The 27,346-nt window shown below is 41.2% G+C and overlaps 1 protein-coding gene across 11 annotated transcripts in view; it reads right to left on the minus strand.

The window, feature by feature from the left end:
- The window catches only part of tenm4 (teneurin transmembrane protein 4), a 658,797-nt gene that overhangs the window by 498,853 nt on the left and 132,598 nt on the right, over positions 1-27,346 (minus strand). Inside the window, exon 2 of one of the 11 annotated variants that reach the window (XM_072577672.1) lies at positions 8,224-8,279. The exons of the other annotated variants lie outside the window; for them this stretch is intronic. The gene's annotated coding sequence lies outside the window, so the exon portion shown is untranslated. The remainder of the gene's footprint in view (positions 1-8,223; positions 8,280-27,346) is intronic. 11 annotated transcript variants of the gene reach the window in all.

The raw sequence follows: 27,346 nt of genomic DNA on the forward strand, positions 1-27,346 counted from the left end.
GCTTCCAATTAAACCTGTTGGACTATAACCTGGTCTTAGAGTCATAGAAATGTACAGCATGGAAACAGATCCTTCGGTCCAACCCATCCATGCCGACCAGATATCCCAACCCAATCTAGTCCCACCTGCCAGCACCCGGCCCATATCCCTCCAAACCCTTCCTATTCATATACCCATCCAAATGCCTCTTAAATGTTGCAATTGTACCAGCCTCCACCACTTCCTCTGGCAGCTCATTCCATACGTGTACCACCCTCTGTGTGAAAAAGTTGCCCCGTAGGTCTCTTTTATACCTTTCCCCTCTTACCCTAAACCTATGCCCTCTAGTTCTGTTGTGTGATTTTTAACTTTGTACACCCCAGTCCAACACCGGCATCTCCAAATAAAATTTATGGAAGTGCAAGATTTAACATAAATGTTCTGCATCCAGGAGAATCTATAGATTATTTCATTGATGATCTCTACAGATTAGTGGAAAACTGCAATGAGGGACTTTGAAATCAGAATTTATAAGTGACAGAATTATTGTTTTAGTTGCTGCTTTAATCTAAAAAAAATAAACTTTGAAGAAAGACTTTGAAGAAACTGGAAACAGAAAACAGGAAACTCAGGCAAATCCTTAGAGAAGAAGGATAGTCTGACCACAGGGGAGCAATAGAACCAAATTACTTTATAAGTTATCAACACATTAAAAGCATAGATGACAGGCTAGTACAAACAGTAATATACATGACAATGCCGTTATAAAAGAACGTTACACCAAGGAGGCAGCACAACCATCCTGGTCACACTGATTTTTTTCACAAACAAGGACTAACTACACAAACAAGCGCTTACTACCACATGCATAGTCTCAATGGGTGGAATTTTACAGAGACCTGAGTGATATGGGCTATGGCAGGATTTGTGACAGAATTGGGCAAGCAGTGTGGCCGATCTTGACATTGGGAGCAGCTCGCTGTATCTTTTATGTTTTTGTCGAGCATCACATCAAGTTTCTCACTGCTCAGCTGTGAGTTGCCAACTAAGAAGAATTATTACTTGTTAAATGCCTTATTAAAAACCCAAATCACCTCATGACTTTCCAGCTTCCTATCTTACCACTGAACAAGTTGGATGTCAAGAATTCCTGACATGGACGTGAGAGCACGTACGTGGTGACTTCAGCTCACCACTTGCTATGAAGTACCTCCCTATTGGAGAACCGGGGACTTTGGTAAGAACCCCTCAAAAAAAAAACTCGATGCAACTTGCACTTAGCCAAAAAATTTAGGATTCACCCTCTGGTATATACATGGTCACTTGCAGACTTTCCCTTTAAATGAGAGCAATCTGTATTGTGTAGTCTAGTAAAGAAGTGTAGCACTCACTGCAAGTGACTGAGACAGGCAACATCACTATTTTTATGCTTTTTTCAAATCATAACTGAATATCAGAACATTTCATTGCTTACTTAAAATATAAATGATGAGAAGGCGCATTAAGTATTTACAATATAAGTTTGTTTCTAATTTAAGTGGCAGATGTCTTCAGAAATGTAGAAGACTTTAAATAATTTGTTGGACAGCACGCAAATGAATTCAGTACAAAGAATTTGAATAACTTGCTTCCATTGACTGGAAACATGCAAAGAAAGTGACGTCCACATCAGTTTTATCATCACTAATATATTACTGACAAGCCAGCTCTCAGCTCAAAGAAGACAAACTGCATTGGAAACTTTTAATATGTACCAAAAGATTTCTCATGTTATCTGTGAACTTTGTTAAATAAGTTGACATGTATTTACAGCTATCCAAGCAAAGGAGAGTCATATAGAAAGTGATTTGAATAATTATACTTCAATTTACTGAATTTTGCACTAAAATTAATTTATTCTAGAGTATTCACACTGACTGAGCTTATGGCCCTGATTTGTTATTTGGATGAGATTTCTGTACAAAGTAATTAGCAGTCTCTTGCAAAATTGCCTGTCACTTTCTCTTTCATCTTGTCTGACAGTTTTGTATGAATAGGTTTTCAAAACTGTTGCTGCAGCAAAGTGTCTTGGTATGTTTATGGAAATAAGTTACTGGGGAAAATAGACACTGATAGAACAAGAATTATTGCCTTGCTTTTGGGATATCATAGCAAACAGTCTCTTCAATTCTGGGACCAAAATTAGACAACTTATAATCATGCATAGACTATTCCTATTTTTATAAAAGGAGAAATTATTGTTTAACTTGTGATATTGGTGATAATTATTTTATAATTACATATTTGAAATTACATTCCAAAATATAGACATTCTATTTAAACTTATTTTGTATAATGGAAATAAATGTAGGTTTGAAATCCTATACAAATATTTTACTTTGGTTCAGGATTTTATTTTACATCAATCCTTATTCGGCTGCTTTTTCTTCTAGATCGTGTCTGCAGAAAACATACAAATGCCTGCTACGAGCTACTTAAATTCTCTCATCTGTATTTAAACCACCCAAGATAATTTCAGAGATCAGACACAATTCTCGGCTACTTTTTCTACTATCAACCATTTCCTTTCACCCTTACGTCCAACAAGCTCATGGACCTCTTTATTACTAAAACTGATGTCTGTTCTTTAACTTCCTCTGCTGCTTCTCACCAATCCTTGCTCAGCAAGCTACAGAAAAGACAACTTGCATTTGTACATCATGAAAAACATTGCTAAATATCTCCTGGATCATTAATGAAACTAATTTGACATCAAGTCACAAAATAGATTTTTAGGATACACATCCAAATGTTTGGTCAAAATAGACACTGAGAGAACAAGGATTATTGCCTTTCTTTTGGGAAATCATAGTCTCTTAAATTCTGGGATCAAAATTAGAAAACATATAATCATGAATAGACTATTGCTATTTTTATAAATGTGCATCTTAAAGTAGAAAAGAGAAGTTAAGAATAGAAAAGGTTAAAAAAGTGAATTCCAGAGTCCAGAGTCAAGACAACCGATACAGCAGCCAGAGACAAACAATGCTCCTTTTCATATTTTTGGGAAGTTAGGTGTTTATTTCAGTGCAGAGCCCTATAAATTTTCATCGATTTCCATATACTCAAGGAATAAGTCTGCAAAGTGTTCATAAGACTAAGATATAGGAGCAGAATTATGCCATTTGGCTTCATCATTCAATCATGGCTGATCTGGTTCTCCTGTCCTCTTCCCCTAACCCTTGATGTCCTTACTAATCAAGAACCAATCTATCTCTGTCTTAAATACACTCAATGACTTGGCCTCCATAACCTTCCACGGCAATGAGTTACACAGATCCAATATCCTCTGGCTGAGGAAATTCATCCTCATCTCAATACTCAGTACTTCATTCTGAGGCTCTGCCCTCAAGTGCTAGTCTCTCCTACTAGTGGAAACACCTTTTCCATATTTACCGTATCCAAGCCTCTCTGTATTTTGTAAGTTTCGATGAGACCTGCGCCCCCCACCCCATCCTTCTAAATATCAAGTACAGTCCCGGAGACCTCAACTGTCCTCATATGAGAATCCCTTCATCCTGGGATCATTCTTGTAAATCTCCTCTGGACCCTGTCCAAGGCCAGCACTTCCTTCCATTGATTCGGGGTCTGAAACTGCACATAATATACCAAAGTGTTATGATACTGGGTCAGAACTCAAAATAGTACAAGTGTTTTCGACTCTTAATTCCAAAGCTTGTTTTTAAATGAAGACTGTGATGAACAGTAAGGGTAGGCGCAGTGGTTATAAATTCAGGAGCTGAATTAAGGCCGAGCAACTAGCCTGAAAAAAGTAGCAATAAGTCCGAGGGTATTGCAAGGATCAGTACTTGGGTTCCAGTTGTTCATAAAATATATCAATGATTTAGATGTGGGGACCGAATGTAATATTTCCTAATTTGAGGATAGCACAAAGCTAAGCAGGAATGTATGTTGTGCAGGGGATGTTAAGTTGTTTTCAGGAGGATTTGGACAGTCTTAGTGATTGGAAAAGACATGGCAGATGGAATATAATGTGGAAAAATGTGAGGTTATCCACTTTGGCAGGAGGTGCAGAGCTATTCTTAAATTGCTAGGAGGTTGGAAAGTATAACATGTCCAAAAGAACCTAGATGTTTGTTAATAAGTCACTGAAGTTAACATGCAGGTGCTGCAAACTGTAGGAAGGCTAATAGAATGTTAGCTTTTATCACAAGAAGACTGGAGTTTTGAAGTCTTGCTTCAATTGTATCGGAGCTTGTTTAGACTATATTTGGAGTACTAGTGCAAATCTCCTAATCTCAGGATGGATATTTTTGCCATTTGAAGGGTACAACAAAAGTTCCCCAAAATTCTTCACAGGCTGGTGAGTTTGACCTATGAAGAGAGATTGGTCAAACTGGTCCTGTGTACTCTGGAGTTTTGAACAATGAGAGGCGTTCTCATTGCAAACTATGATGAATGATGACAGGGTAGATGCAGGTATTGCCCCTGGTGGGGAGTACCAAACATTCACAAGAAAAATCACAAATCATTAGAGTCTGATTTGGATAGTTGCATCTGTGTTAAATTTTACAAATGCAGCATTATGCACATGTGGCATTTTCCGTAATACAGTAGAACCTCCGCATCCGTGGATTCGGTTTCCGTGGTTTCAGTTATCCGCAGTTTACTGCAGCCCAAAAATATTACATGGAGCATTCCAGAAATAATTCCAGGGGACTGCGGGGGAGGTAAGTTTCCCATTTAACTGATAGAGTTTGCTACCATCCGCGGTTTTGGGCATCCACAGTAGGACTTCGAACATACCACTTGCAGATATGGGGGAGACACCTGTATATTCAAATTCTCCATTCAAATTAATTATTATGAAAACTCATGATTCTCATTAAAATAGTTCACAAAAGATCCTATTCATAATTGAAACAAATTAGAACAACTATTTCTGTTTTATTTACATTTTGTTGTTTATCAGTGTTGGCAACAGGAAGCATTTTCAAATTTGTTTCATGCCAGTCCAATCATTTTGCCCTTGATTAACCAAAACCACAGAGATAAAACACAATGTACTTTCTACCTTATCCCACAGCACTCCACTTAAAAGGTGGAATTGTCCGACATAGAGTGGACGGTGCTCAGTGCTAAGAGTACACTTTCTGTCAGCACTTTATATCATCAATTGGGGGGGGGAGGGGCGGGGGGGCGGGGGGGGGGGGGCGGGGGGGTACCCCCTCAGATGAGTTCGATTGATATTGCAGGGTGTAGGAGAAAGAGCTAGGTGTTGGGGTCTCCTGAGAGGCATGGGAAGATATTTGGGAAAACACAAGAAAGATATCAAATTGCAATAGGACACATGCTTTACAGTTGATGATTCTCCACAGGGTCCACATGGCTCCAGATCATTTGTCAAAATGTAAAACAGGGTTGTCTTCAACATGTCCCAAGTGTAAAGTTGGTACGGGCCCTCGTACCCATTGTTTTTGGTCCTTTGATAGTCTTCAAACATACTAATGCGCTGTGGTGGGTGCAATAGAGGGGATTTTGGGTAAAAGGGTGAAGAAGGACCCGATCTCTCTTCTTCTTGGCCTGCCCAGTTTATTCCCTGTAGATGCGCATAAAAACAAACTTTTCAACCTCCTCACTTTCTGTGTAAGAAAGAATATCTTGTTAAGATGGATGTCCGAAAATCCTCCGGGCCTGTCGGTTTGGAGGAAGATTGTTATGGAGCATATCCCCTTGAATTTTCTCACAAGTATGGTACACCACAAAACTAAGAATTTCTATTAGACATGGTGGTCCTTTGGAATACCTGGACACTAATTTGTCTGCCACACGAATAAGGGCTTTTATATAGCTATAATGATTGTGATTTACAAGTCCAATATCCAAAGAGGGGGAACTGTGAACACATGAACAGGTGAAAATTAATGCTCCTGATATTTGAGAGTTAGTGTTTTGTTTTGCTGAGCTGTATTATTATTATTTATTAGTTTGTTGACGATTATTTATTTAGTTAAGTAGTTGGTTTTTTTTAAATACAATATTTATACATTTGTACATGAGGGCGGTTTGGGTTTTAACGTTTTTTTGGTGTTCTTTCTTTGTATTGCTTTGAATTGTACTGTTTTGTATTTGTTGTAATATTAAAACATCTATTTTTCAATAAAAACATATTTTAAAGGAAAGTGGAGTTCTCCTCTGTGATTACTTCTTGTTTATTCCTCAAATTCCACGCCATGATCACTGAAAGAGATTATCTAGTCATTATCACATTGCTCTTTGTTACATTATGCTGTGCCCATTTTGGCTGCTGTAATTCCAATATTATTGTAGTTCAATCAGCTGTGTAGAGTTTTGGGATGTCTCTTTATAAATATATCATCTTCTTTCCTTCAGTTCTAGCAGGAGAAAGCCAATGGGAATAATACTACATTATGGTGTTGCAGAGACAATTGGAACATCTTGCACATTTGCAATCATTTCTTTTAAACAAGCTGGGAATTAATATATTTTAATCATTAGTCCTGCCACACAAATGGAACACTGAGTGACAGAGGATCAACAGATTAATTAAGACATGAAAACAATATATTACTCATGTTAAAAATGTGAAATAAAAACAGAGAGAAGTGGAAATCTTCAGCAGGTCTCTCATCATGTACAGAAAAAAAGAATTAAGCAGATTGAAAAGAAGAAAAGTTATATTTGATCCAAAACATTAACTCGTTTTATCTCTCTGCAGATTTAACAAGCAGAATTCTGCCAGCATTTATATTTTTTAAAATATATTGTATTGAAAAATATGTCTTTTAATATTACAAATGCAAAACAATACAAATAAAAATTTAAAAACCCAAACCGCCCTCATGTACAAATGCATAAATATACATAAAAATATAATAAACTCAATTAACTACTTAACTAAATAAATAATAACTAACAACAAACTAATAAATAATAATAATGCCGCTCAGCAAAACAAAACACTAACTTTCAAACATCGAGAACATTTTTTTAATGTTTTAGTTTGAATTGATTAGTGGGGCAGCACGGTGGCTCAGTGGTTAGCACTACTGCCTCATAGCATCAGGGTCCCAGGTTCCATTCTAGCCTCGGGTGACTGTCTGTGTGGAGTCTGCATATTCTCCCTGTGTCTGTGTGGGCTTGCTCTGGTTTCCTCCCACCGGCCAGGTGAATTGGCTATGCTAAATTGCCCATAGTGTTAGGTGCATTAGTCAGAGGGAAATGGGTCTGGGTGGGTTATTCTTTGGATGGTCGGTGTGGACTGGTTGGGCCAAAGGGCCTGTTTCCACACTGTAGGGAATCTAATCTGATTTCCTCATTTTGTGACCAATTATCAGATGGCTAAAAACTGGAAATTAATCTGATAGAATGCCCAAGTCATAGGTTTAAAAATGATGATTCTTATTACCTATCTTTTGTACTTTAATTTCTTTATGTATTAAGTTCCCCACTTGACATCCACGGTGATTAACTCATTTCTTCACAAGCAGCTGTGCTATCAACTGGGAAATCTTAACGGAGGTCATCAGTGTCCTGCCTAGAGACATCTGCAGACCATGAAGAACTTCCATTATAATCAATCAAACTTTCTGAAGTTGGTCAAATTGTTTACCTTAGGAATACCTGAGTTGAAATGACAGGCAGTCCTGGGATTGAAAGGTATAAAGTTTGAAAGCATTATTCTGCTCGACTTTCAGCGTTATTAAGATTAGTCGTGCGAAATTTATTTTTCCTTCTGATACGTGGCTGCATGAAGACACAAAAGAGGATTTCCCATACAACTACCATTTTGCAAGAGCAATAGGGGAACCTAAATTCATGGATTTTAATCGTACATTTGAAAGTGTTTTTAAAACATTTCCTGCTTGTGAAGCCATTTGGTTATTCTTCACTTTTTTTCAAAGAACTTTCGTCAGGACTACTGAGTGACAAAATTCTACAACATTATGATAATGTTCCCATTATCTTCCCATGTGCAAAGATGCTGATATACCAGAGAGGAGGCGATAGCCTAGTGGTATTATCACTAGACTATTCAGTCACAGACAGGGATAATGTTCAGGGAATCTAGGTTCTTAACCTGCCATGGCAGAGATTCGAATCGAAATTTAATAGAAATCTGGGATTGAGACTCTAATGATGACCATGAAACCATTGTCGCTTCTTGTAAAAACCCTTCTGGTTCACTAACGCCCTTTATGGAAGGAAATCAGTCAGCCTTACCCAGTCTGACGAGATGTGATTCTGCACCTACAGCAATGTGGTTGCCTTTCAACTGTCTGTGGGCAATAAATAATAGTCTGGTCAGTGAAGTCCAAACTCCAAAAATGAATATATAAATAAAATAATTAGAGGCCTACAACACTGGGGTTGTAGGTTAGATAGTCCAGCAACTGTTCAGTGTCACTGAATGCGTTTCACATTAAAATGTGCAGCCATCAGAATGCTAGTTCCGGTTTAGCAAATTGTGGTGCACCAGACTTGATGAAACATGTATGATTATAGTTAATCTCTGGAGAATTGTATCACTGAGGCATGTCAGTGATAATGGTACACCTTTGATAATGGTACAACATTGTTCCGAACTGAATATAGCTATTATTATTCTATGCTGCTATCACCAAACCAAACTTATTTTTCATTAATGAAAGCTAACTGAGCAGTGTGTCCCTCCCTTTTGTAAAACAGTAACACAAATTATACAGAATGATGCCTCAACTCTGCTAACAATAAACTGAAAGTGAGAATGTAGGTATAGCAGCGAAACAAAATGTTCCTTGTTACTCTAGAGGCTGAGAGTAAGTGTAGGTTCCTGGTGATGGGGCTTTGGCTTGCAGATCTGCCACATACCAATTCACCTGCATGCATGCATGTGTACACAGGCTGTACCATAGCGTCAGGCAGAATGACCTGCTATTTCAGACATTATAAACACCACAGCTATTTTAAATTATTCTAATGATCATATCATTGCAAACAATTTGCTGTTTCGAGATGCCAGTTAACATTTGGACTTCAGCCAGACAGCAAAGCATTACAGGATAGCCTCCTGCTGATCTCTTTGCTTTCTTCAAGATCTGAAGTTGTGGCATGCTCTGTAGAATAAAAGGAATTATAGCTTTCTTCCAAAGTATAGTTTGCCAGCCATGTGTGAGAGGAGCTGTGTCATACTGAGGTAGAATCATGTGGAACTATAGCACAAGTCTGCAGGACTCCAAGTTCGATGTCTTCTCTTAAGATCCTCTGTATATAGTTACATTCAATAAAGCCTGTTGCTGTTCACTAATGACTGCAGCTTCTACACTATGCTTTGTATTTATTTTAACAACATCCTTTAGTAGGCAATTTTACCAAGTAACGCATGAACTAATATCTTTGTTTCGATACATAAAAATGCACAAAGGTAGGGAGAATTTCTCATACCTAAAGGTGGTACATTGTCCGATTTTATTTCAAATAATGTTAAGTAGTAGTCTTTTTCAAATAATTCTATCAGCAATGTCTTGCAAGACAAATTGCACTTTTTTTTCATATGTACAATAGATTATTCTGACAAAATTAAATGAAATCCATTGTGGCCATACATGTTCTGATGTTTAATTCTGGCTGATTTTGCAGTCACGAGTTGTATACCTCAGGTATTAACTCATAGGAAAAACATAGAACTCTCCAAAAAACAAGCAACCTTTGACACCAGTGCCACAGGAAATAACTAAGCAATTTCATCAAGCTGTATTATTACCCTCAACCTCCCTTTCACTAACTTATCAATCATTCTGTTTTCTTTCTATATAATATTTTCCTCTTCTCAAACTCAATTCTCTCTGTTATGTGGCTGTGGAATTTCCCATTTTCAAGCTGGACAACTTGAGAATGTATTGACAATACGAGTTAAATTCCATGATTAAAATTATAGGCATCATAGATTTTTATTTATTTTGCCTACATTTTTAGCCCTATTCCCTCAAGCCACATTCTCCTGCCTTATTCAATTTGATGACTGTAATTCAAATGTGTTTCAATTATTGCAAATGAGTGAACAATTACAGGAATTTGGCCCGAAATAGCAAAAAGAGTAAGCAGGAGGATGTTATAGAGATATAGAGGTTTGAAGTCAAAGAGAGGTTGAACTCCAAAAATGAGAAGTTTAAAATTTGAAATAGAACATAGAACAACAGAGCACAGTACAGGCCCTGTGGCCCACAATGTTGTGCCAAGCATCTAAGATCAACCTAACCTACACACACCTTATTTTACTGTCATCCATGCACTTGTCCAGCAGTTGCTTAAATGTCTTTAGTATATCTGACTGTACTACCACTGCTGGAAGTGCATTTCACACATCCACCACTCCCTACCTCTGACATCTCCCCTTTACCTTCCTCCAACCACCTTAAAATTATGACCCCTCCTGACATTTCTGCCCTGGGGAAAAGTCTCTGGCTATCTACTCTGTCTATGCCACTTATTACCTTGTACACCTCTTAAAAGTCACCTCTCTTCCTTCTTCTCTCCAGTGTGAAAAGCCCAGCTCACTCAACCTCTCTTCATTAGACAAGCCCTCCAATCCAGGCAGCATCCTCTCTAAAGCATCCACATCCTTCCCATAACAAGGCGACCAGAACTGGACACAATACTCCAAGTGTGGTCTAACCAGGGTTTTATACAACTGCAGCAAAACCTCGCGGCTCTTGAACTCAATCCCCCTGTTAATGAAAGCCAAAACACCATATGCCTTCTTTACAACCCTATCAACTTGGTGGCAACTTTGAGGGATCTATGGATGTGGACCCCAAGATCCCGCTGTTCCTCCACACTGCCAAGGGTCCTGTCTTTAACCCTGTATTCAGCATTCAAATTCGACCTTGCAAAGTGAATTGCTTCACCATTATCCAGATTAAACTCCATCTGCCACTTCTCAGCCCAGCTCTGCATTCTGCCAATATCTTCTTTGTAGCCTGCAACAGCCCTCGACACTATCTACAACACCAATTTGTGTCATCGGCAAACTTACTAACCCATCCTTCCACTTCTTCATCCAAGTCATTTATAGAAACTACAAAGAGCAGAGGCCCAAGAACAGATCCTTGCGGGACACCACTGATCACCAACCTCCCGGCGGAATACTTCCCATCCACTACCACTCGCTGTCTTCTTTCGGCCAGCCAATTCTGTATCCAGACAGCCAGACTTCCCTGTATCCCATACCTCCTAACTTTCTGCACGAGCCAACCATGGGGAACCTTATCACGTACCATATACACTTATCTATCTTGATGCTTCCCCCACAATTTCCAGCACACCCACCTTCTTAGTATCAATCTGTTCAAGCATATTAATCTGGTCCATGGTGTTCTCACTAACAGCAAGGTCCCTCTTTCCAGCAAAGCATAAAACTTATTTAGGGCCTCCCCTACCTCTTTCGACTCCAGACACAAGTTCCCTCCACTATCCCTGATAGACCCTACCCTCTCTCTGATCATTCTCTTATTCCTCATACTAAGTCGTGATCGGATTTTCCCTAATCCTTCCTGCCAAGGCTTATTCGTGTCCCCTCCTAGCTCTCTTCAGTCTATTTTTGAGTTATTTTCTAGCCACCTTGTATTCCTCTAAAACTTCAACCTTCCTCAACCTTAAGTAAGCTTCCTTCTTCCTTTTGATGAGAAGTTTCTCTTCTCTTGTCATCCAAGAGTCCTTCAATTTACCATACCTTGCCTGTCTCAATGCGGGACAAAATTATCCAACACTCGCAACAAGTGCTCCTTAAACAGTATCCACATAACCTGTTGTGCATTTCCCGTAGAACAACTGTTCCCAATTTATACACCATAGCTCCTGTCTAATAGCAGTACAATTTCCCCTCCCCCATTTAAATACCTTCCCATACTATCTTTTCCTATCCCTCTCCATGATTATGGTAAAGGTGAAGCTGTTGTGATCACTGTCACCGAAATGCTCTCCCACTGAGGGATCTAGCACATGGCCTGGTTTATTGCCTAGCTCCAAATCCAATATGGCCTCCCCCTAGTCGGCATATCTATTTATTGAGTCAGGAATCCTTCCTGGGCACACCTGACAAAATTGGCTCCATCCAGACCATCTGCACTAAGGAGGTTCCAATCAATATTGGGGAAGTTAAAGTCACCCTAACAACAACTCTGTTACCTATGCACCTTCCTAAGATCTGCTGTCCAATCTGTTCTTCCATCTCTCTGTTGCTATTGGGGGGTCTATAGAAAACACGCAATAAGGTAACTGCTCCTTTTCTGTTCCTGACTTCCACCCATATTGACTCAGTAGACAAGACCTCCTCAACAACCTCCTTTTCTGCAGCTGTGATGCACTCTCTAATTAACAATGCTATACACTTTTCTCTTTTACCCCCCCTCTCTGTTCTTTTTAAAAGATCTAAACCCTGGAACATCCAGCAGCCATTCCTGCCCCTGTGAAATCCATGTCTCCATGTGGCCAAAACTTTGTAGTTCCAAGCACTGAAACATGCTGTAAGTTAATTGCTCTTACTCTTGACACTCCTTGCATTGAAACAGTCACACTTTAACCCATCCCTTTGCCCTATCAACTGTGTATCCTTCCTGACAGACTCTCTGCATTCTATTTCTGCCCGTTTAAAAGCCACCCTCTCCTCTGATCTGTAACTCTGGTCCCCATCCCCCTGCCAAACTAGTTTAAACCCTCCCGAAGTGCTCTAGCAAATCTCCTGCCCCTCCAGTTTAAGTGCAACACGTCTTTCATGCACTGGTCCCACCTTCCCCAGAAAGTACCCAATGATCTACGTATTTGAAACTCTCCCTCCTGCACCAGCCCTGTAGCCATGAGTTTAGTTGCACTCACTCCCTGTTTCTCATCTCACTAGCATGTGGCATCAGTAGTAATCCTGAGATTGCTACTCTGCTCGTCCTGCTTTTTAGCTCCTAATCATCCCTTTTTTTAGCGATGTCATTGGTGCTAATGTGCACCACAATTTCTAGCTACTCACCTTCCCCCTTTAGAGTCTTGTAGACTCAATCAGAGACATCCTGGACCACGGCACCTGGGATGCAACACACCTTCCGGGAGTCCCATTCGCAACCACAGAACCTCCTGTCCATTCCTCTAACTATGTTGGTGAACTGTGAACCAGTGGAGGTCAACAAAGACATGGGGTGATGAGCAAGAGTAAGAAATATAAAGTTAGATAGATGTAGCAGTTTTGAGTGAGTTGAAGGGCACAGAAGGTGAACATTTGGAGTGCAGCCAGGAATTTAGTGCCATAGGAGATGACATACACAACATCCTCACTCAATATTAACTGTCTTGAATTTGGAAAAAAAAATTGAAGAATGACTCTAAGGAGAAACACTCTGTGGTATTTATGCAGATATCGTTGTTGGCTGAAAGATGATCAATAAGAAATAAAGCTCGGAAACACTAGAACGTTCAATAAATGAACAACTGAATGGAGAAGAATAAACACATGGAAAACCCATGAAGCCTAATGAGTTATTTTGTTTCTCAGTTTGATAATGTTGTGCAGATTAATGTAGAAACAGTGAATGATATCAAGTCACTTCTCCAAAAAAGGCACAAACTGGTGAAACTAATGCTTGGAACCCACCACCATTCTCATAGACAAGATTCTCCTGAGCAGATATGGTCTGTATTATCCATGTTACTTTTTTGTAATTCATTAATGGGATTTGGGCCTTGCTGAATCATCAGCATTTGCTATCCATTCATAATTGCCTGAGAGAAGGTAGTAATGAACTGCCTTCTTGACTGCTGCAGTCCTGGGGATATGGAGAGACATACTGTACTATGAGGGAAAGAGTTCCAGGATTTTGAACCAGCAACAGTGAAGTAAAGCCAACATCGCTCTCAGTAAGGGAATTTGCAAGAGGTGATGTCTCTGTACATTCATTGATGATACAGGCTGCAGGTTTGAAAGGTACTGTTGATTCTTTTTTTAATCATTCAATTTGTAAATCATACACACACAGTTGCCAGCATCCATCAACAGTGAACAGAGTGATTGTTGAAGGTGTTGAATGGGGTGTCGATAAAGCAAGTTGCTTTGTCCTGGACAGCGTCAAGCTCCCCCATTATTGAGGATAAGGATATTTGTGTAGCTTTCTCTTCCAGCGAGTTACTTAATTGCCCACTGCCATTCACGACTGGATTTGGCGGGACTGTGAAGCTTAAGTCTGATCTGTTTGTTGTGGAATTGTTTAGTTCTGTCTACCACTTGCTGTTCATGCTGATTGGAGCAGTTCTGGTTTGTAGCTTCACCAAGTTGACACCTCATGTTCAGGTGTGCTTGGTGCTGCATCTGACATGCCCTCCTGCACTCTCCATTGAACAAGGGTTGATGCCCTGGCTTGATTGTAATTGTAGAATGGGAGAGATGCTGGGGCATGAGGCTACAGGTTGTGCCAAGCTTTAATTTTTCTGCTACAGTGCTTCATGGATACCCAGTCTTGATTTGCTCGATCCGTTCCATGTAGCACAGTGACAGTGGTGCACAACACAATGGAGGGTATTCTCAGTGTGAAGATGGGACTTCATCTCCACAAGGAATACTCTTACTGATCCTGTCAGGGACAGATGCATCTGCAGCTGGCAGATTAGTAAGGATGAGGTCAAGTATGTTTTCCTTTGTTGGTTTCCTCGCCACCTGCTTCTGACCCAGACTTAACCAGCTTGATCAGTGTTGCCAAGCCACTTTTGCTGATAAATTGGAATTTCCCCACCCAGAGTCCTATTCTTGCCAGTCTCAATGCTTCAGCACTTCTTCAACATGGAGGAGCACTGATTCATAATCTGGGAAAGGGGTGGGGTCTAGTTTGTGATAATCAACAAGGGGTTTCCTTCTTCATGTTTGACCTGGTGCCATGAGACTTCTTGGTGTCCAGAATCAATGCTGAAGACTCGCTCCTGACTATGTACCACAGTGCCACCACTTCTGCTGGATCTGTCCTTCCAGGGATGCTGATGGTACTGTCTGGGGTATTGTGTGTAAAGTATGATTCCGTTAGTATGGGTATGTCAGGTTGTTGCTTGACTAGTCTGTGAGAGAGCTCCCCCAATTTTGGCACTAGCTCCCAGTTGTTAACAAGGAGGGTTTTGCAGAGTCAACATGTTGGCGTTGCCTCAATCAATGTCAGGGGTCCCATCCAGTTTCATTTCTTCTTTGAAACTTTCTAGCAATCATAACAAGTGAATAGCTTGCTGGACCATTTCAGAGGGCAGTTGAGAGTCAGCCACATAGCTGTGGATGTGGAGTTACTTGTAGGTCAGACTTGGTATGGACAGCAATTTCCTTCTCTAGAGGGGGGAATTTGCCATGGCATGGGGTTTGAACTCAGGTCTACAGCATACTATCAAGCTCACTGGATTAATAGTCCAGTGGTAATACCAACAGACCATCACCTCATCCCTGTAATGAAGTCAGGAGCTGAGTGGCCCTGGCAGAATCCAAATTGAGTATCAGTGAGCAGGTTACTGCTTTACAAGTGCTGCTTTATAACACTGTCGATGAGTCTTTCCAGTAGGGGTTACCAGATCACAGATCATTACAGCAGAGAAAGACCATTCTGCTACTGGATCAACAAATCATTGATAAAATATATTTATTGTGGTTTTTTAAATCAATGATAAAATCAAGTTAATAATATTCACCAAAAGAAATGTGGATTCCATAAATGAAAACTAAAACAGAAATTGCTGGAAAAACTCAGCAGGTCTAGCAGCATCTGTGGACAGAAATCTGTTCTGAGGAAGGTCACACAACCCAAAACATTAATTCTGATTTCTCTCCACAGATGCCGCCAGATCTGTTGAGCTTTTCCAGCAATATCTGTTTTTGTTGTTAATAATATTCACTGCTGACATCCCTACACCATTCGTAGATCTCCACACGTCTGACTCACATGTACCAGAGGACTGGTTGCTAATTTGCCTTGTTAGTGCTGAAGGATGTGAAAGGTAACCCGAGTGTCTCTGGGGTTTGTCGATCCATTGCTCTGCAGTAAATTCTGAAGTTGCTAATCTGCATTCTACAGTGTATCTGGTGATAGCTGAGACCTTTATCTGAGAAAGCACAGAAAGGAGAGCTCACCGTAACTAACCACAAGCAAGTGAAATGCTGACATTATTCAGGACCAATAAAATCAAAGGCATGTTTAACACACTGTTTATCATACAGTTGTGCAAATAGTGGCTTAAACAAAGAAAATGTGAAGATTTAGCCAATTTCGTTTCTCATTGCTTTTATTTGTAAACATATTTGAAATTGGTCAAATACAGAGAAGGTGCTGGCATCTGCTGCACATACTTTACTAATAGAATGTACAACCAGTTCTAACTGACTTGGAGAATTAACTTTCAGAATCTGATAACCAGAAACGATCAAAAGCTTTTCACAGTATTTATACAAGCAGACAAAAATATCTCTGGAGATGTTATGGAAAGTCAAAAGATGTGGCTTGCTTCTGAGGTAACTACAAATGCTACTAAATGTTACAGCTTTTCAATGTTCAAGTTGAAATGTAATCCTCAAGAGAGAAAAAAACAAGCAGAGATCTCTGTCACCACCCAGTAAATCATCTGCAGGGAAGCAACAGTCACTGATCAACTCAGAGAGAGGATGCACTCTGGCTCACAGCTACTTAACCACTGATTTTTTTTTCCAGATTTAGATCTTGAAAATCTTAAAGATCTGAAGAACTGATTTCGTGTGTGATTTTAAAAATGATTTATGCTGAGGTGACCTCCAATTCCATCATGGTTTAGATTTTTTAGGATTGGTTTATTCACTATCAGCTTTTATGAATTATAAAAATCAGGTTCAGCCTGCCTCACCGAGATGAACTGAAACATGAAACAGAAAATTACAATTTGTCTGGAGTGTGCAATGCTTACTAAAATTATTGCTGCATCAGATTCAGATCAACCACAGCATTCTTATTCATTTCTTTCTCATGTATTGCTGAAAAGAGACGTTTGGTTGAAGCTTTTTTTCTTAGAATCATCAGGATATTCATAAGAATATGAGTGTCAAGGGGAGTAATATTTTATGCCACCTTAGAAAAGTGCATTGACTGATTGGCATATGGACTGTAATTGGTTCCAGTTCCAGGATTACAGGACTTTAATTTCTTTTGTGAACCAATGTTTTAGAGATTTCATTCCTTCCACTTTATTTGATAATGGCAAACAAGTGATTTTGGTTATGAGCAGTCCAACAGGTAGCTTAGCTTAATAAAATATAATCAACAAGAACCTCAAAGTTTACATTACAAAGGGGCACACTATGAACACAGCAGGTTCTGTGGTCTAATAAATGCTGTCATCTGTAAGTTTTGAGCATACTTTATTTCTTTTATGAAAAATGTTTGAATTGTGGAAGCATAGGCTCAGTTTTGTTGGACATGAGATTTTTTAATATTTCAATATCATATTATGGTTAAAGAGAGATATCTACTTCACTCAACTTCTCTCCCACTTGGAGTTCCACAGGGACAAAAAAAACCATTGAATTTTAGGATTTATGACAGAATATTCAATTCTCTATTGAGCTTCTCTAAAACAAATCATAGCTGGAGTTCAAGGGCTGTAACAGTTTGTGGTTACCACAGAAAGGGACCAGTGAATGAATGCCAGTAGCTAGGATGTAGATAATTGCAAAGGAACAGACTACTGTATTTGAATAGGTGACAAACAAATCCACACTAACAACTTGATGGCACAGGGTAAAATTGTGGTAAGACCCTTGATGTTGCGCCGACCTGTGAACTATTCTCAGCTTGTCCCCCTACACTATCCCAAAATCATCAATGTGCTTATCTAAGGATTGTTTAAATCTCCCTAATGTGGCTGAGTTGACTACATTAGCAGGTAGGGCATTCTACGCCCTTACCACTCTCTGCGTAAAGAACTTTCCTCTGACATCTGTCTGAAATCACCCCTGAATTTGTATTTATGCCCTCTCGTACAAGCCGACTTCTTCATCCTAGGAAAAAGACTTTCACTGTCTACCCTATCTAATCCTCTGATCATCTTGTATGTCTCTATCAAATCCCCCCTTAGCTGCCTTCCACATCCTTCCTGTAATGGGGCAACCAGAACTGTACACAATACTCCAAGTGTGGCCGCACCAGCATTTTGTTTAGTTGCAGCAAGATATTGTGGTTCCGGAACTCAATCTGTCTACCAGTGAAACCTAACACACTGTATGCCTTCTTCACAGCACTCTCAGGGATCTATGCACATGGACTCCAAGATCCCTCTGCACATTCACACTATCAAGAATCTTTCCATTGATCCAGTACTCTGCCTTCCTGTTATTCTTCCCAAAGTGCATCACCTCACATTTAGCTGCATTGCCACCTCTCAGCCCAATTCTGCAGTTTATCCAAGTCCCCCTGCAACCTGTAACATTCTTCCAAACTGTCCACTACTCCACCGACTTTAGATTAGATTAGATTAGATTCCCTATAGTGTGGAAACAGGCCCTTCGGCCCAACAAGTCCACACCGATCCTCCAAAGAGTAACCCACCCAGTCCCATTCCCCTACGCTTACCCCTGACTAATGCACCTAGTACTACGAGCAATGACCAATTCATCTAACCTGAACATCTTTGGAATGTGGGAAGAAACCGGAGCACCTGGAGGAAACCCATGCAGGCACGGGGAGAATGTGCAAACTCCACACAGACAGTTGCCCGAGGCGGGAATTGAACCAGGGTCCCTGGCGCTGTGAGGTAGCAGTGCTAACCACTGAGTCACTGTGCTGCCCCACGGCACGGTGTCGTCTGCAAATTTACTAATCCATCCACCTATGCCTGCGTCTAAGTCATTTATAAAAATGACAAACAGCAATGGTCCCAAAATAGATCCTTGCAGCACACCACTAGTAACTGAACTCCAGACTGAATATCTTCCATCAACCACCACTCGCTACCTTCTTCCAGAAAGCCAGTTTCTAAACCAAACTGCTAAATCACCCTCAATTCCATGCCTCTGCATTTTCTCCATCAGCCTACCATGTGGAACCTTACCAAAGGCTTTCCTGAAGTCCATGTACACCACATCAACTGCCCTACCCTCACCTACATGCTTGGTCACCTTCTCAAAAAACTCTATGAGGTTTGTGAGACAAGACCTGCCCTTGACAAAACCACGTTGACTATCTGAAATCAAATTGTTGCTTGCTAGATGATTATAAATTTTATCTCTTATAATCCTTTCCAAAGCCTTTCCTACAACAGACCATCATCAGAATAGACCTGAAATCAGTAATTAAGAAATATTCAGGTATGCAATTTCCACTTTTGCTGAACATTGCCTTAAGCTGTGGTAAATGTTTGGCTCATTATTGACTTGCTCACATACAATGTTGAAATAAGAGGAGATTCAGGAACCAAATAATATTATTTTTAACAATTAACCATATAATTAATCAAACTTAGGGGTAGTTCTTTGCTCTGTGCAAAATTAAATACTGCAATCTTCTGCACCAAACCTTTTCCAATACTATAACTGTATACTCCACAGTTCACCTCAACTCATTTTTCACTCATAGTTGATGATACCATAATTATTTCATTGCTAGATCAAGTTCGTTGGTAAACTCAAAAAGCACATCATCATTAACTTTCAGACACCTATTTAATAGATCAAACCTTGTATCATGCATGGTTAGTCGCTCTATAATCGGTCTCAATTATCAATCAAGCCTGCTTAGCATTGAAACCTCAACCAAGATTGGCTTAATTATCCAAAACAAATCACTTCGGTTTGCAAATCGCCATGATGAGATCTAAGCTATAAACCAGCAGTAAGCAGATTTGTTTACAGCAACGCAATTTAGTGAGCACGAGAATTTATCATTTCCCATATTCACACAGCCATCACTAATGCAGAGACATCATTCTGTGCTGACATTGTGTCTGTAAATGGACCTGCGATTGCTCCAGGCAAAACTGAAATCTGTATTCATCGATAACTGTTCTGTAGTTCATGACATACATTGTTGATCAAAGCCTGGCATTTATATTCATGCGATAATTAATCCCACCATGCCACTGATGTGAGTTTGCCTCTAGCAAGGTGTTTTACATGATTCGGTAATGCTCAAGTTATCCCCTGTAACATTAGAAACTGGGCATGAATATCTTGATATTAAAGAATCCAAGAGACTTTCATTACACCTAAATATTACATACAGTTATTACATTCTCTTGCAACATACATGTCTGGATGTAATATCTGGCTACTACATTACAACCTTGTTTCCAGTAGAGTGCCATGCTTCAATTGATCTGAAATTAGATGAAGTATGAGAACTTTATTCCTCAGGCCACATTCTACGATGCAGTGATGGTATCACGAGCATGTCTCTAAAGGCAAACTATCAAGAGGGTGGTTCTGGTAAAGCACAGCAGGTCAGGAAGTATCTGAGGAGCAGGAGAATCAATGTTCTGGGCATAGACCCTTCACCAGGAATGAGCCTGATGTGTGCTACTGTACTTTCCCAGCACCACTCTCTCGACTCTGAATTCCAACATCTGCAGTCCTCACTTTCTTCTGAAGGTAAACTGACTTACTGGCTGTAAGATTGAAAATCTCAACACAGCTTTTCTTTTATCGCTGCAATTATCCTTTTAAGAAGCTGTTCACTGTACAGAATCTCTTCACAGGCTGCCTGAAGCAATTTGCGCAACAAAGAAGTTATTTTATCCGTGATTATGCTTGACTAGTTATGCAGGAGCACTGCAGGAATAAAATAGCCATGAACTGTTGAGACACTAATTGCACCTTGTTAATTACAAGAATAATAGATATGCTAATGTTGCAAGAGACTGGAAAGGTTCCAGAAATACAAATGCCAGTGACCCAGATTTTCATTATGTTGCTCTCTGGTGTGGCAAAAATACAGGAGGTTCCCTCATTCTGGAGGCCTGAACCAAGTTAGGTACAAGTTAGTACATGACTCATATAGCCACTCATTATGGAGGCAGCTGGCCATTTCCATCAGCAGCAGCCTCGAATTCAACAAATGTTGTTAAGTATCTGAAATCTGAAGTGTTGATAAGACCAGGTATAGTGATTGGAACTAGGTGGGCCTTGCTAACTACGAGGTTCTTGATTGGGGTTGTTATCCTGGGCCAATCAGGACAGTCTTGGCTGACCAATATATCCAGGAGAAGAGGTGGGCACCGCGGGGTGTGGGAATATTTTATTTCCCCCTCCAACTCTATTTTGATTTAGACCCTGCTTTCCTCTTTCACCTTTTTTGATCACGCAGCATTGCCTTTTGATGTGGAGGGCACTGCTTGTTACTGGCTGCTTGGGTGTTTTCTTTTCTTCCTGGTGGTGGATTATGAATCAAGATTTGTACACCTGTTGTCTTTCACTGTGTCTCACACAACATGGGTACTGGCAAAAATAAAAGCTCTACCGCTGTGCGGGGAATAAAAGAGAAGAAAGAGGAAAAAATATAACCAGGAGAAGAAGTGGGCACCGCGGATGTGGAGTGATTTATTTCCCCTTCTGATGCTATTTTGATTTAGTCCCTGCCCTCACCTTCATGGTTTGATCACGCAGCATTGCCCTTTGATGAGCAGGGCACTGCTTGTCACTGGCCACTTGGATGTTTCCTTTCTTCCTGGTGGTGGAATATAAGTAAGTTTTCTGCACTTGTTGTTCTTCACTGTGTCCTACACTTGTACACACATGACATAGGTGCTGGGAAAAATATGCACTACTGCAGTTTGGCGGTAGTGTGGGGGTAAATAAAAAATATATATAACCAGAACACTAAAGAAAAAAATACATATATATATCCAGGATAAGAGGTGGGCACCACGGGGCATCGAGTGTTTTATTTCCCCCTCTGATTCTATTTTCATTTAATCCCTACCCCACCCCACTTCACGTTGTTGATCACTCAGCTTTTCCCTTTGATGAGAAGGGCACTGCTTATCATTAGCCACTCAGGTGTTTAATCACCCTGGTGGTGGAATATGAATAAAGGTGTCTGCACTCATTGTTTTTTCACTGTGTCCTATACCTGCACACGCACACCATGGGTGCAGGGAAAAATAAGCACTACCGCTGTTAGGTGGCAGTGTGGGGGTCTTTTTAAAAAAAAGTCCAGGAAATGAGAATTTCCTCTGTTGAGGACTGACTCTGAACTGGCTGGCCACAGCCAGTGTGCTGTGCACTAGGAAATAATGGGTGCCTTGGTGTAGGGAACTGTGTAGTTATCTCACAAGATAAGATGTCCACCTTGTAGATAGCCACAGTATCCCTCTACAGAAGTAAGGGGCACGATTTACTCAATCCTGTGATTTTCTTGGGAGTGGTAAGCCGACTTTCGGTGGAAGTAAAACACTCTTGGGAGAGGTAAGGTGCACCTTTGGAAGAGGTCAGATATCCTTGGAATAGATAAAAATAAACCTGATTGAACATAACAAGTACAAATGCTCTTTTGGTACATCACCCTGTCAAAGCTGTCAAAGATTTGTCAAACAGACCTGTTCAGACTGTTGATGCATTTGAAACTCCAAACCTTTTAGTAGTTCAAAAAAGGTCTGGACAATATAACAAACATAATTGCTTTCTATTTTAATCTGATTGTTGACATTAACCTGAGGATTTCCATTTTCTATTAGTACTGCGTGACTGATTTCACAAGGTTTCATTATCCCAGTGACTTCCATTGCACAGTTCCACTGACAGTTACAAGCTGCTTCTGGACTCTTTGAAAAGTGATTTTAAATTTCAGTGATTGTTGCATTTGAATGAAATGTTGGTTTTTGTAACATTTTATTGAGGTTAGGGTTTTAAATGTAAAAATGCATTTTATTCATGAAAGTGTATTGCTCAACGTATGGGAGTCTGCAATAAACTAACTTTATTTAATAGAACCTTTGTTTTTCTCATCTGCGCATGGACCCTGTGGTCTGCAGATACAGAAGGTGAAAATATACCAAATGCAATTGCTGCAACTGTTTCTGTATTTGAAGATAAAACTATTGGATCCAAGCCATTTTAACGATTTGGCTGAGAATACAGGAGGCATGATTAGTAAGTTTGAGGATGACACCAAAATTGATGGGAAAGTGGACAGTGATGAAAGTGATCTAAGAAGACAAAGGGATCTTCCTAAAGTCGGCCAGTGGGCTGAGGAATAGCAGATGGAGTTTAATTCAGATGAATGTAAAGTGGTGCATTTTGATAAGACAAACCAGGGCAGGACTAACACAGTAAATGGTAGGGTCCTGGGAACTGTTGTTGAACAGTTAGATCTAAGGGTGCAGACATATAATTTCTTGAAAGTGACATGACAAGGTAGACAAGGTAGTGAAAGAAGCATTTGGCAGGAGTTGAGATCGAGAGTGTGGTGTTGGAAAAGCACAGCCGGTCCGGCAGCATCTGAGGAGCAGGAGAATCGACATTTCGATCATAAGCTCTTCATCAGGAATGAGGCTTGTGGATCAAGGTTGCTGAGAATGCGATAGGTGGATAGAGGTGGGGGTGAAGGTGATAGGTCAGAGTGGAGGGTGGAGCGGATAAATGGGAAGGAAGACGGACAGGTAGGACAGGTCAAGAGGGCAGTGCCGATTTGGAACATTGGATCTGGGATAAGGTGGGGGAAGGGGAAATGAGGAAACTCTTGAAAGTTACATTGATTCCATGTGGTTGGCGGGTCCTAAGGCGGAAGATGAAGCGGTCTTCCTCCAGGTGTCAGGTGGTTAGGGTTTGGTGATGGAGGAGGCCCAGGACCTGCACGTCCTTAGTGGAGTGGGAAGGGGAGTTGTTCGGCCACGAGGCAGTGGGGTTGTTTCAATGCATGTGCAGCATAGGAAACTGAGGGGTGACCCTATAGAGGTTTATAAAATCATGAGGGACATGGATAGGGTGAATAGACAAGGTCTTTTCCCTGGTATAAAAGTCCAAATTAGAGGGCATAGGTTTAAGGTGAAGATTTAAAAGGGATCTAAGGAGCAACTTTTTCATGCAGAGAGTGGTGCATGTAGGGAATGAGCTGCCATAGGAAGTAGTAGAGGCTAGTGCAGTTACAACATTTAAAAGACATTTGAGCAGGGACATAGATAAAAAAGATTTAGAGGGAAATGGACCAAATGCAGGCAAATGGGACTAGTTCAGTTTGGGAAACCCCAGGTCAGCATGGATAACTCCCTTCTTCAGGACTGGGGTGGGTGTAAGGGGTAATGCAAATAAAGGGGAGGGGTGAGGGATGGGGTGCAAGCTGGTGAGGTGGGGATAGGAGCACACAGGTAGAGGCTACGACTTGATTGGTTGATGGGAGAAATGAATCCATTTTTAGCTAGAAGGAAGGGTCAGTGAGAGGATTGGAAGGGAGGGGGAGGGGCAAGGAAGAGAGTCGGGAGATGGGAAGGAGGTTATTTGAAATTGTAGAACTCAGTGCTAAGTCCTCTGGGCTATAGGCTGCCCCGGTGGAAGATGAGGTATTGTTCCTCCCATTTGTGGTTTGGTTCGTTGTGGCAATGGAGAACGCCAAGGTTGGTCATGTGGGAAAGGAATGGAAAGGGGAATTAAAATGAGTGGTGAAGGACATCAGGTCGGACCCTGTGGGCCTGGCTGAGATGCTCGGCGAAATGTCCCCTGAGCTTACGTCGAAAAGACTACTTTGGGAGCACTGGATAGAGTAAACTAGGTTGGGAGAGAGGCAGGTAAACCTCTGTCTCACCTGAAAGGACTGTTTGGGGCCCTGGACGGAGGTGAGGGGCTGGTCTATGGGGAAGTTTTCTGGTTGCAGGGGAAGGTAGCTGGAGTTTCAGATGGGTTGGTGGGGACAATGGTGCAAACCAAGGATTTGTGAAGGGAATGGTCCTTCTGGAAGGCAGAGAGGGGTGGGGAGGGGAAGATGTTCTTGGTGGTAGGGTATAATTGGAGTTGCTGGAAGTGTTTAGGATGATGTGTTGGATGAGGAGACTGGTGGGCTGGTAGGTGAGGGCAAGGGTGACCCTGACTTCACTGCGTTTAGAGGTGGAGGGGGCTACAGCAATGGAACAGGGAATGGAAGTGGTGCGGTGGGTAGCTGTTGGGATGACAGAGGGGGGAAAGCACGTTGTTCAAAATAGATGGACACCCGGGATTTTTGGGAGTGGAACATCTCCATGTCTGAGCAGATGCGATAGAGGCGGAGGAATTGGGAGAACAGGATGGAGTTCTTACGGGATACTGCGTGGGAGGAGGTGCAATCCAGGTAGTTGTGGGAGTCTGTGGGTTTATACTAAACTTCTTTCTGGAGACTGGAGATGGAAATGGAGAGGTAAGGAAAAGGGAGGGAGGTGTCCGAGATGGGCCAAGTGAATTTGAGGGCGGGGTGCAAGTTGTGGGCGAAGTCAATGAACGGCTCCCAGGTGCAGGATGCAGCACCAATGCAGTCATTGATGTAATGGTGGAAGGGTTGCGACACAGCTTCTGTGTTGGTACTGAAGAGGGACTATTCGACACAACTGACAAAGAGGCAGGCGTAGCTGGGGCCCATCTGGGTGCACATGGCCACCCCAGGCTTGGAGGAAATGGGAGGAGTTAAAGGAAAAGTTATTAAGGGTGAGGCCCAGTTCAGCGAGGCAGAGTAGGGTATTGGTGGAGGGGAACTAGATGGGTCTGTTGGAGAGGAAGATGCAGAGGACCTGAAGGCCATCCTTGTGGTGTATGGGTGTGTATAAGGCCTGCACATTCATAGTGGGAGATTTGGCGGGTTGTGTCTGAACCAAGGGGGTGAGGACCGAGTTGAGAAGCGACGAGATGAGTTCGGTGGGAGAGGCTAGGAGTTCAGATGGCTCAGAGAATGGTCTAATTCTGGCCTCTTGTATACTTCCAATTATAACAGCTCCATCACTGTGGCCATGCCTTCAGTTGCCTCACCCCACAAGCTCTAGAGATCCTTCACCGTATGTTTGTACCTGTCAGATTTGCTTCACTCTTTAAGATGCTCGTTTTGCAAGATTCGTTCTCTATTCTAATATGTTATTACCTGACTCAGTATCATACTTTATTTCATTCCTTTCCTGTAAATCCCTTTAATCTGTTTCATTTTGTTAAAGGCCCATGATGTATTATGATTAATGTTATGACCCTTTCTTGTGCTTATAATTTTACAAAATTTATTTTCCAAAGATATTTTGTTCCGCACTTACAGATGACAAATAAGCTCAAGTTAGATGACGCCAAAATTGGAGGTGTAGTGGACAGCGAAGAAGGTTACCTCAGATTACAACAGGATTGTGATCAGATGGGCCAATGGGCTGAGGAGTGGCAGATGGAGTTTAATTTAGATAAATGCGAGATGCAGCCTTTTTGGGAAAGCAAATGTTAGCAGGACTTTTACACTTCATGGTAAGGTCCTAGGGAGTGTTGCTGAACAAAGAGACCTTGTGCAAGTTCATAGCTCCTTGAAAGTGGAGTCGCAGATAGATAGGGTAAAGAAAGCGTTTGGTATGGCTTTCTTAATTGGTTAGAGTATTGAGTACAGGGTACAGGAGTTGGGAGGTCATGCTGCGGCTGTACAGGACATTGATTGAGCGACTTTTGGAATACTGCATGCAATTCTGGTCTCCTTCCTATCAGAAGGATGTGTGAAACTTGAAAGGTTCAGAAAAGATTTACAAGGATGTTGCCAGGGTTGGAAAATTTGAGCTGTAGGGAGAGGTTGAATAGGCTGGGGCTGTTTTCCCTGGAGCATCGGAGGCTGAGAGGTGACCTTTTAGCGATTTTAAAAATTGTGAGGGGTATGGATAGGGTAAATAGACAAAGTCTTTTCCCTGGGGGTGGGGGAGTCCAGAACTAGAGGGCGTAGGTTTAGGGTGAGAGGGGAAAGATATAACAGAGACCTAGGGGCAACCTTTTCAGATAGAAGGTGGTACGTATATGGAATAAGCTGCCAGAGGATGTGGTGGAGGCGATTACAATGGCAACATTTAAAAGGCATCTGGATGGGTATATGAATAGGAAGGGTTTGGTGGGATATGGGCCGGGTGCTGGCAAGTGGGACTAGATTGGGTTGGGATATCTGGTCGGCATGGATAGGTTGGACCGAAGGGTCTGTTTGCATGCTGTACATCTCTATGACTCTATGACTCTACAGTTTTGACTGTTATGAAAATTGAAGAAGCTGGCTGGATGTCTGAGACCTAATGTGCAGGCAGCACCAAGTTCAAAAAGGGTACAAGAAAGGAGTGTGTAAATCAAGATGCAGTGTTGAGTTGTTATCTGTCCTGTGCTGTAAAAATAAAGGGCTGAACGATCCTATTCCTGGTATGGTCTGAGTAAGGTGGGAAATCATGAGAA

Source organism: Chiloscyllium punctatum, chromosome 9 (assembly GCF_047496795.1).
Source record: "Chiloscyllium punctatum isolate Juve2018m chromosome 9, sChiPun1.3, whole genome shotgun sequence".
Classification (NCBI taxonomy): Eukaryota; Metazoa; Chordata; class Chondrichthyes; order Orectolobiformes; family Hemiscylliidae; genus Chiloscyllium; species Chiloscyllium punctatum.